Here is a 10184-nt window from a genome sequence, read left to right as displayed (position 1 = left end):
TTGTTATAGAGAGTTTTCTTTTGATTGCTATTTCTGAAATATTCTTCCTATAACATTGTTATTTCTTCTGTAAAGTTGTCTCCAATCGACTTTTGAGTATTAAATACAATTTTTCATTCACACCCTCTTCCTCTCTTCCATTTTGATCACTTGAAGTGACTTACGTAAATTGACTGAATATTTGTGGTTGTTGCTTTGCCCTGTTTGCCTTGTGTGTACAAGGCCGTCAAGTACTGTTTGAAATTTTGTCTGAAATACATAATAACAAAATCACTTGAAGGTACTTATACCCTACCATATCCTTTGCCCAAACCCTCAAGGGTATATTGGGTTGCTCATTTCTGGTTACTAGCCTATCTAGATAGGCAAAGATCTGTCTGACTTTTTGTGGTTGTTCAGTCCCTGAACGTTCCACGTGAGTAATTTTAGTGCACATACTTTATCGTGTTTTGAGAAGAGTCACATGCCATAGCAGAGCATAGTGAAAAGGCAATGGAAGAGTCTTATGGTGTAGTGTGGACAGTGTTGCTCGAGTTTATGAAGGCTTGGTGACTAAGGTTTGAAAAACATATTACTGAACATCCCTCCCCCCTCCCACTTTGGCAAGAGAACAATCCCAAAGTCATACCCGTTTTATGAAAAAAGTTCCCTTCAAACAGTAACCTATTGCGTGCTTGTTGGTGAGCACGCAGAGTACAAACCATGAGGTGTAAGATGGGGTATACCCTAATTGGGGATGACGAAGCTCTAGTACCCTTCTTTGTGTCAAAGGGGGCTGGGGTGAGATTTGTAGGGCCCAGGACATCTGGCTCAGCTAGTAGGAATAAGTGGATACTCGCATCCATGGAGCCTGCCACTAACCCGTGCTATCCTTGTGTCATGACATTTATCTGGAGGCTGTAACCTTAACAAAGTTAAATATAGTTCTTGTGAGTATGTTCTGTCACTTAGCTGTTGATCCAAGATGGTGCAGTCTGTTATTCTTCCTGGGATCGGAGGGCATCCTCATGTGCGTCTTTATCGGTGAGATAGGGCTCCGTTTTATTTTTTTCACATAGTCCGTGACTGCTTTAGGGTTGTTGAAGACCAAGGGGCAACCATTTTGTTCCACTCTCAAGCGCACCAGGTACAGCGTGGAATACCTGGAGTTTTTTCTTTGCGGGTCCAAACTCTTGGCGTGCCACCTGAAATATTATTGTAAAATCAGGTTAAAAAGAAATGGAGTTATCCTCATGTTGAATGGCTCCCTTTTCCCTTGACAAACGTAGCACAGCGTCCCTGTCTCTATAATTTAAGTGTTTCGCTATTATCGGGTGCGGGGGCTCCAGGTGGTGGGCGCGCCTGCAGGGATCTGGGTGCCCTTTTGACCACAAAGATTGCCGAGAGCTCCTCTGTGACAAACGATTTCCTGATCATTTCCTCAATATAGGGTTCCATTTGACCGGTATATGTAGATTCCGCGATACCAAGGATATGTAGATTGTTTCGGCGCAGACGCGCCTCCAACTCTTCATTTTTTGCTTGGATGATGAGGAGTACTTTGTTCATATTTAGTTGTTTGCTTTTTAATGATTGTACATCGTCTTCTGCGGTCGAAAAGTGCTGTTCCGCCTCCGTGAGCCTGCCAACCTGGAGTTCTAGTTTGGAAGCCATTTTGTCCATGCGTGCATTTATTGCATCGACTTTGCCTTCAATCATTATGTGGCTTTGCTGCATGGCCTGTAGGGTGGCCCCCAAGGAGCCACTCAATTGCAATGGCAGATCTTGTTCCGAGTCCGAGTGGGCAGTCTGTGTTGGTCTGGGCCCTTTTTTTGCCTCAAAAGTAAGGCACAATTGTTGCTTGCCAGTTTTTCCCATGGTGGGAATGAACAGTGTCTATTAATGGTTGCTGGCGTTGCAGGTTGGTCTTATCGCCACCTCAGCTTGGGGTCTCTGCACTGTCCTGCAACCCCCGCAGATTCGTTAGGTGGAAGCCTAATGACAACATTTCCACCTGGGGGGGGTCTGGTGATTGCTGGCCTTGCAGTTGCTTTAGTGAATCCACAGTTGTGAATGTCACGGTGGTCTTTGGCACCTTCAAAACCCAGATGGTGTTTGCCGGGGCCCAGGGACACGGTGTCGTTAGATTCGTAACCAATTTGTCCTGGTACTATCTTGTCTAATTTCTTCCAAGTGCACCTTTGCAAGCTAGGGCATTCGCTGTTTTGTTTGCCACTAGGATCAATATCTTTTGTCAGGGCCCATGCTACCTTGATTCCGTCCCCCTACAGTGTGTGGTGCTGTAGGCCAAGTTGGGCTGCAGGGGGCACCGACCTGGTTTGTCGGCCAGTATCAGCCCGCAGTTGCCAGTCATTCAGCGTGCCTCTGCATGATGTGTGGGCAGCTTCCAAGGAGGTGGCCCAAGATCCAATGGAGAGGAGCACCAGTGCCACCAGGAAGCCGCCCAGCAGGAGATCCACAGGCTCAGCACATCAGTGTAGCAGCACGTGCGGCCTCACCTTCAAAAGCAACTGGTGCTCCTCCAGGCCCTCAAGCCCCTCATTACAGCAGCTCTCCGGTCGGCGGCCCCCGCCTCGCACCGCAGCCACCCCCTGAGGCAGGCCACAACAGTCCGGCACTCCCAGCGGGGCGTGGTTGTGACCCGCAGCGTCAGCTTGCCAAGATGTCTCAGGGAGCTCGGCAATTGTCGAAGTCACTGGCTACCTTCTTCACCGTGTTCCCCCAGCCGATCAGCATGCCCCGGTGGTCCGCAGGGGCCCAGGCCTCTTAACAGTCCGGAGACAGTGCCCCACAGCAGGGCCCTCACTCCACTCGCAGTCGCTGGTCTGCCATTTTGAGCCGTCTCTTAGCAATCGTGCCGGAACATCGCAATGGGTAGGCTATGCTCGTTATTGTCACTTTTTTTGTCAGTTTGGCAATCAGGAGAGTTTTGCAGGCATTTTAAATGCTATTGTAGCCGACTATGCATGTACATGGCCCAGATTCTTGCTGGATTTCTTCCCCAGCCAGCGAAGCAGCGCGAGTGCGCGGCCATCTTGCTGTGGGGTCAAACCACGCCCCCAAAATCTGTTGTAAATTTCAAACGTTTTCTTTTATTTGTTCAAGTGTAGTACATTAACTTTTTATGCATATATACACTTGTTTCACTAACATTTTTGTTAACAATTTTAAATACTTTTATAAATATATCTTAAATAATGCTATACTATTTATTCTTTAAAATATTTGTGTTTCAAGTTTTATATTACTTTTATTGATGATTTACATTATTTAAACATGTTTACATGTGCTTGACATTTTTAAACATTTTCCATATAAATCTACTTTGTTTTCCATAGGGAGATAGTTTTTTTTTGTTTTATTTAGCCCCCACTAGTTTATTTGTGCCAGTTTTTGCTCAAGTTCCAGGAAGATGCTGCTGTTCATCAGATCAGATAAGAACATGTCAAGGATTTCTGCAGGGATTTGAGGGTAGGGGAGACATAGAGAGTACCAGTAAAGTTATAGTGTTGCATTCTAATTTTTTCAATATTTACTTGTAGTTTGTGATATTTTATCTACTATAATGTTATTCTATGTTACTTGCTTCATATAGTTTAATTGTAATGTTTATGTTACATTTAAAGATAGTGATTTTTGTGGTGGTTATTGAATAATTTTTTACAGGTTTAAAGATCCGAATATATTTTATAGACATTTGGATACTGCCTTATTTTTTAAAAGGAAACAATCATTTTCGTTTCAAGTAATCCAAAGTTGTTTATTTTCATTTTCTTAGATTTTTCAGGTTTATTGACTATTTTCTTTACATTCTTTTATGTTTTTTTTATGATTCCTTTAGAGTTTGGATTACTGTTTTTTATAATAATTATGTTTCCTGTTTTGGTGTATTACATTTTTAATTACTAGGATGAAGAGCTATAGCTTCAGAACAGTAAGTTTTATTTGTCATTTTTTTGCTGTTTGAGAAATGTTATATTTTCTGTAGTCATTGGTAGTTATTATACTACATTTTATGTGTTATAAATAACTGCTTCCATTTGCTTTTATTTGTAATTTTGAGTTCTGGGGTTGGTGACTTTTTTTATTTAGAACTAATTATATATTAATTGAATGCGTCTGTCTCATTTACTATTTTGCGTGTTGTTTAACTGATGTATACAAATAATTTGTTTGCTAGTTATTTAAATATTTTCGTTATGTTTGTTTGAATTTTTCTTTAGGTTTATTGGTTACTGTGTAGATAAAAAAAATTATGTCAGGGTTTTTGCTATTGATTCTAAATTGTTTTCTCCCTGTCTATAGAGAGTCTTACATTACATTGTAACATGTTGTACTTTCTATTGGTTTGTTTGCTAATTTTAGGCTTAATTGGGTTACTGGTTGCTCCATTCATAGTAATTGGTAGATGTTTTCATTGTGTATGGATTTAATGAATCTGTAACGTGTAGGTTGAGTTCTGCCTAATGTAATTTGAAGGTGTTGTGCATTGTTGGATTTGGCTTCTTGAACCATGGTGCTGTTGTAGACATTACACAATAGTATTTGGAATTTGATTTGGCATCTGTGTCAAGAGCAGCACAGTCTGCCTCCATAAGTGTCTCCAAGGAAGTCCATTAGGGGGTTTAGTGTGTGTTTATTTTGTTGGTATAATGGACTTTCTGTAAGTAAGTTGCAGTGGTTAGCTACCTCTGTTACAGGGAGATAGGCAAGGGCAATCATTATTTTAATTTCAAAGATAAATTGACTGTAGCATATTATACACTTAGTGCAAATTGTTGTAGGTGTCTCCAAATATTTTGGTTAGTATGGTAGTAAAAATCTCGCATAGTACTGTGTGGGTATAGTTTAACAACAGTTGTATCTGTGGAGTGGGTGTTTGTTTTCATTCTAATGTCGCTTAGTAGTTTGGAGTGAGTGCTACTTTGTTTATTAGGAAACAGGGTGTATGTCCATGTTATATTCATTTTTCTATATTCACCTTGCATGGTGGATATCTTAATGGATGGTTTGGGGCACATTTTGAATGTCCCAGCCATCATCCATGTTTGATATTGTCTTATTTTTAATAAGGTGAATGCTGTAGCAAATATTATACTCTAGTTTTCATTGTTAAGGTTATCATGTAAGAGAAAGTGTTCTTCATTCTGTGTGGTGGTTAGGTGTTCAGGAATTTGGATATCTTGGTATCTTCCAAGGGCAGGAGGGATATCACTGGAGGCTTTTTTAGTTCATGCTATTAAGGCCTTCATTAGAATGTCAGTCAGAGAGCCTCAGGTCGAAGGCTTTCCAACCGATATCCTTGGTTTGAATTCCGATCGCCATACTAGGATTACAGAGGTCGGAAATCAAAACGACCGGTCATTCCTGCTGACTTCTGATGGGTTAATGGAGCCCATTGGCCAGTCAGAAATGCACCATAATCCCGTGCAGACGGCGTGTCCTCAGTCGGGATTATGATGTCGGTTTCTGACAGGCTTTCCATCTTGGGCTTTCCTACATGGAAAGCCTGTTGGAAAGTGTCATTGAGGGCCCCTAGCAGGACGCCCTTCTCCCTGCGGCCTCCAGTTGGGCACCAAGGGTAACTATGGTGGCCTCCTGTAAATCCTGCACCATGTTGCAGGGACCATGAGGTGCCTGCCACACAATACATGGTTTTACACAAACTCACATTTCTCTATTGGTGCTTGTGCTGCGTGTGGGTTCTGCCTGCAGCACTAGCTTCCATAGAAGAATTGGGATTTCTTATCGAAATACGGTGTTCTGAACTGCCGACCTACATAGGTCGGTTCCCACACCAAAATGGTGTCGTCGGAGACAACTCTGACTGACATCGCCATAGGGGCCTAACTGTTTTAAGGTGGGTATAGCTGTTAGCTTGTCTGCTATATGTTCAGCAACTGTAGGCAACTTTAGGGAGCATATCTTTTAGGACTGCAGTTATGGCTCTTCGGGGCTAGTGCTGGTCTCTCTTCAATCTACATGCCTTACTTCAATTTCTGTGACTTTAGGGGGTGGGGGTGATTGGCTGTGCTCATGTACATTGATAACATCATCTTCTGAAGTTGCCCTTCCATAACAAGTATTACTGTATTATTCAGTACATTTCCACTTGATAGTTTTCATGCTTGTACTTTCTTGTAATTAATTGTGACGTGATGTATCATGCTTTTTCTGTCATCATGTCATAAAATGGTGTAAGAATCCAAATAATTAAATGTTAAAGCAATTGTATGTATTAATGGCTTGCAATGCTTTTTTGCTGGGGAGAAAGCTGCTTTCATTTTATTTCAAATGTTTTGTTTGTTGGTAGCTTGTGGGGGCTGAGGGAGTTTCATTTTATTTTTGACATTTTAAGGTGAGTTGGTCTTCAGAAATATGCTTTTTTACTTTCTATTTTTGTGCGCCTTTTTCTAGGTGATTGCTGTAGTTTTTCAGTCGATTAATAGGTTCTCAATGGAGTTGTATTTTGCCTGTAGCATCCACAGTTTAAGACATCAAAGACATAGAATGTTTTGTTAGTTATTTATTAATTTCAGTTTTTAATTAATTAATATATACGTTGGTTTATATAATATTTTACTTACTTTAGAAGTTAGTAGTTTGTATTCTTCCAGTTCTGTTTTAAGAGCATCGTCGTCTTGCTGCTTTTTGGAAGTTTATGGTGTGATAAGTAGACCATTTTTGTGAACCTCCTATATTGGCAGTCTAATTGATAATATAATAATATTGGTTGATTTGCTTTAGGGTTTGTTTTTATTGATTAGTGTTCATTTAGTTTGACATTTTTTTCAGTTATTGCCTTTTCTGTTGAAAGCTAATTAGTGTCTGTTTTATATTGTTCAATATATTTTTCTATTTTGGGTGTTAGTTTGGATGTATTATTTATGTACATATTTTTTTGTTTATTCATCATTATCATCAAATATTTATTCAGATAATTATTTATCCATTAAATGTTTTTTTAAATACATGGCATAAAATACTTCACATAGATACATTATAAAAAGGCATATAATGTACAACATAGTTTATACAATATCATAATGAATAATATTATACAATTTACATCCTGTATTAAACTACACATAAATATATAATCAAAAATCCTAAAACACCATTAAAATCCTTTTAATAAATATCTACTTCCTAAAAACACTTTGACTAGATATATCCTCCACACTTTGAGGCAATGTAAGCTCTAATCCTCATATTTCACATCATCCAATTCTGTTATTTTCTTCTAGCAATGAAACTTGTAATATACATTGAAACAGTATAACAGACTAGTTCATTCTCAAGTTTACATAGCTCTTTAAATGCATCCTGGTACAAGAAGAGTTTCTGAGGGAGAAATAGTGGGTGTAATGGACTACCCCTTATATCTCTGTATAGGGTGTAAAATAACAAGAAATGGATGTTAGATTGTGTTGTCTGGCCATCACAAGGACATTTTGGCAAGTCAGGTGTCCAGGCGGCTCTCTTAGAGCAAGCCACTAGCTAATGTAACATGCCCAATCGCATATGGGTCAGATAGAATATCTGCTGGGTATTTTTCACTAGAGATAGATACTTAGGTAGAATTGGCTGAGACTGAATAGACATTTATCTTTTCACACAAGATTTGCCATTCACACTATTCTCCCTCATGCTCCTCCTATGGGTATTAAAAACCAGCTTTAACTCCCTCTTGTTAAATTGCAGGATGCTTGCTGGGTTGGCAATAGCTACTCCCTCAAATAACTTGGTATGCAATCTATTCACATAGCTTAACAAAGGGATCTTATGGTACTGATCGAGATTTAAACAATCAAGTACAACATCTTATGTAGGTTTGGAGCCTGTCTTACTCCATTTATTGTACCGGCAAGTAATAGGACTCTAATCAAATATGTTATGAATGGCATACCCAACTCTTTATGAACTATGTAGGGTACAGCCAATATCTTACATAAAAACAGTGTTTCCTGTGATTGGAGTAAGTACTCTCTACCACGCCCCATACTGCGACCCCAAACATTGCAATAGGAATACATTTGCTCCTATTAAGTTAAGTCAGTTCTCTTATAGGCTTATTTCCAAATTTTCTAGAGAATCTGTTCAGGTCCTCCATAGTTCTAGCTGCTTAATATTTTGCATTTCTATTGTGTGGGCCCCATGTATTAATGTTCGAAAGTTGAATGTCAAGGTGAGAGAAACTCAGTACTTCAACCAATTTAACATCACTCACATAGTAAGGCCTCACACAGACCATAGAATATGTTTTAGATAAATCAAGCCTTAAGTTATGTTTCTCCATGTATGATGCAAACCCATCGATCAAGATCTGCAAACCATTTGAATATATAAGTCCCCTCCCCAAATTACTGAGTGATCTTTTTTTGGAGCCCTCAAAGATGGAATCCAATTAGCTCTCCAAATCTTTGACAACTTTCTGCTTTTGGTTATCAAACAGGTTGCAGAGGTTTACTAACACTAATAGTTGGGATGATAGAGATAAAAGTTGGAAAAGGGGGCGGACAAGTTTGATTTTGCAATTTTTTCATTATTGAGGTGGAGATTAATCTAGCCAAACCTCCCTTGGAACGGCCATATACAAAATGAAGGGCCATGATTTCCACAGTGACAAACAGATCTACCGTAAGGGGGTGTGTCTGCTAGGTCTCTTGTAGAAAGCATAGGTGGCCCTTATCTCTTAATTCTGCCCATTCCTAGTTTTCTAACTTATTTGATATCCGGGCCACATTCCAAGTTTTGATCACTAAAGATTTTACACCGTCTATATCTCTATTTATATTTACTCTAATTAAAGGTGAGTTTTCCCCATTTAAAATAGGTGCATTTGGGGCCCTCACGAGGTTTTGTGAAAGTACACTTGTATTCCACCCCAGATGATCAGTGAGATATTTTGACTCCCCTTTGTTGTCAGTCCTGCTCATCAGGATTGTGTTAGAGGCAAACCTGTTAGTACGAACAAAATACAAGTCAGGGGTTCTTGAGTTTGGATTGAGGGGTGGCGGGAGCCCTTCCTATGTTTTAGATAATCAGCTGGTGTGTAAAAATATCTCAAGGGTACTGCCCTGATCCTTTCCTCTTTCCGATTTCGGTATCTGGGTATTGAGGTGAGATCAATTCAAAGCATTTTGACAATTGATGGGTTTTTAACATTTACAAAAACAATTGTCGGTACCCAATTTGAGAGAATGTCCCACCCAGCTTATTCTCCTGACTGCTATTATTTTGCTGTGTAGAACATTAGGTTCACAGATACGCTCTGACATCTAATGACCTACCTTACTTTTAAGATCTGCCAATACTCCTTCCCCTGAGGCACAAGTTTAGAAACGTCTTTCAGGATTATCACATATGGAGTTGATTTAGGCGGGGATGTTATACATCTCGGGAATGCATTAAATTAGAAAAATTGAGTATAGTTACTTTGGGGCATATTATCAAGACAGGACATAAAATTATTGCCGTTTTAGTGGCAGAAAACTGCAGCTAAAAAGGCGATAATGGGCTTGATAAGATGCTCTATGGAATTCCAATTGAAGCCCATGTTAGAAGTCCTTCACATTTAACATGGGCTTCAATTGGAATTCCATAGATTATATTATCAAGACCATTATCGCCATTTTAGCAGCTGTTTTCCGCTGCTAAAACAGCGATAATTTTACCGCCTGTCTTGATAATATGGCCCTTTGTTTGTTCCATCTTTATTCCCTTCTGATACTACCACAGTTGGCCGTAACAAACTTGAAGTATTATTATAATGCAATGGGTCAAGTGATGCAGTTTTAGCAACTATGTCACTGTGGGCTTCTGAAACTGGTACGAAAGGGGATATTTGACCCAGTTTACCCAGTATTCTCATCCCCTACGATGAGGCCCTTACTTTTTGAAGGAAAATCTAATAAAGTAGGGGCAGTGTTTTCACTTGGCTTTGGTGCTGCCTGGGATTCATTCGTTAATTTTTTTTTACACTCTCCTTAATATCTCTGAGCTCTGGAAAGATGTACTTTTCCATTTTTATCTATCTTAGTATGTAGACCTTTGAATAGTGATTTGATGTTTTTTTCTAGGACTGATAAAAATAGATTGTTTGCCCCCCTATTGTCAGTCTGACTTCTGGTTTTCTGGATCTTCTTTTTGCCCCTTGTGCAATAGCCTTCTGCTCTCTACCG

Source organism: Lissotriton vulgaris, chromosome 7 (genome assembly GCF_964263255.1).
Source record: "Lissotriton vulgaris chromosome 7, aLisVul1.2, whole genome shotgun sequence".
Taxonomy (NCBI): Eukaryota; Metazoa; Chordata; class Amphibia; order Caudata; family Salamandridae; genus Lissotriton; species Lissotriton vulgaris.
Note: the sequence above shows the minus strand (reverse complement) of the source record.